Genomic DNA, 1836 nt, shown 5'->3' on the forward strand with positions numbered 1-1836 from the left:
TAATAGATTCTACAATGCCTTAATGAAATAGGAAATGACTCCATAAACACATGATGAAAGAGCAGCGCTCCGAAAGCTAGTGCTTCAATTAAACCTGTAAGATCATAACCTGGTGTTGGGTGATTTTTAACTTTGTACTCCATAGTCCAACACCGGCATCTCCAAATTAATGAAATGGGGGTATGGGATGGAAAGTTCGGTTAGTGATCTTAGGAGGGAAGAAATCTCTGAGAACAGGTGGATTTGAATTCTGACATATGAAACCACAGAGATGTGAGCGAGCAGAGCTTGAAGGAAAATAAAATCACCTTGGAGAAAATCAAAACGTTAAAACGACTGATTCCTTTGTGTTTCACAAAAGACTGGGACAAATGGAGCGATTGCTGCCGTGACTCGGATTCGAACCGAGGTTACTGCGGCCACAACGCAGAGTACTAACCACTATACGATCACGGCACCCCACAGTCAAACACTTTTAACGTGCACCATAAGTACAGTATCATAAGAAATGTTAGGCAGAGCACCAAATGCACAATATCAGTGCTCAGCGAACAGTGGCAAATATGTGGGAACTCAGAATGGGCTGACCGTTTAACATCGGCGCCCACAGAGGCTGTGGTGATTCCATCGTTAATGTGCTGAAGGTTGAGGTAAATAGATTTCTCCAAAACATCAAAGACTCTGGGGACAGTGCAGCTTTTGTTACCTGCACATCCACCAATATCATTTATTGCATCCGTTGCTCCCGGCGCGGTCTCCTCTACATTGGGGAGACTGGACGCCTCCTCGCAGAGCGATTTAGGGAACATCTCCGGGACACCCGCACCAATCAACCACACTGCCCTGTGGCCCAAAATTTCAACTCTCCCTCCCACTCTGCCGAGGACATGGAGGTCCTGGGCCTCCTTCACCGCCGCTCCCTCACTACCAGATATCTGGAGGAAGAACACCTCATCTTCCGCCTCGGAACACTTCAACCCCAGGGCATCAATGTGGACTTCAACAGTTTCCTCATTTCCCCTTCCCCCACCTCACCCTAGTTCTAAACTTCCAGCTCAGCACTGTCCCCATGACGTGTCCCGACTTGTCCTACCTGCCTATCTTCTTTTCCACCTATCCACTCCGCCCTCCCCCCCCCCGACCTATCACCTTCATCCCCTCCCCCACTCAACTATTGTACTCTATGCTACTTTCTCCCCACCTCCCACTCCTCTCACTTATCTCTCCACCCTTCATGCTCTCTGCCTGTATTCCTGATGAAGGGATTTTACCCCAAACGTCGATTTTACTGCTCCTCGGATGCTGCCTGAACTGCTGTGCTCTTCCAGCACCACTAATCCAAAATCTGGTTTCCAGCATCTGCAGTCATTGTTTTTACAAGCTTTTATTGAAAAGTATACTTCAATAACAATGCGGTTTAACATCGGTTACTTCTCGAGTTTCCCCACACAAGGCAGTAACCACTGCTGCCACATATTCCTAGTTCCCAGCCCCAGAAGCAGAGGAACTGAGTGGCTCATTCACGAAGATCCAACTTGAAATCAAGATGGGAATGAGGTCGCTGAGATACTCGATGGCTCAAGTGACACAACCGGAGAATGCATGGTGTTTCTATGATGGTTTAGAGGCGCAAGCAATTCCGAGGTTGGAAGTGCTCATGGTCAAAGGCGGGGCAGAATGGAAAATTTGTTCCCGTTTATCATAACAGCAATCTACAGTGTATCTTGCTGAGACAGATGAGTGCCACAACTGGAGCTTGGGCAGCTGGTTTGAAGTTTAATTTTGCTTCACTATCACCAGCTTCCCTGGAATGAATTGCTTTCACCATTTTTATTT

The 1836-nt window shown here is 47.3% G+C and overlaps 1 non-coding gene across 1 annotated transcript; it reads right to left on the reverse strand.

The window, feature by feature from the left end:
* Window positions 1-384: 384 nt before the first annotated feature.
* On the reverse strand, window positions 385-456 carry trnah-gug (transfer RNA histidin (anticodon GUG)). Its single transcript has one exon. It is a non-coding gene; the product is annotated as a tRNA-His (tRNA).
* Window positions 457-1836: the final 1380 nt, after the last annotated feature.

This window comes from Chiloscyllium punctatum, chromosome 17 (genome assembly GCF_047496795.1).
Source record: "Chiloscyllium punctatum isolate Juve2018m chromosome 17, sChiPun1.3, whole genome shotgun sequence".
In the NCBI taxonomy this organism is placed as follows: domain Eukaryota; kingdom Metazoa; phylum Chordata; class Chondrichthyes; order Orectolobiformes; family Hemiscylliidae; genus Chiloscyllium; species Chiloscyllium punctatum.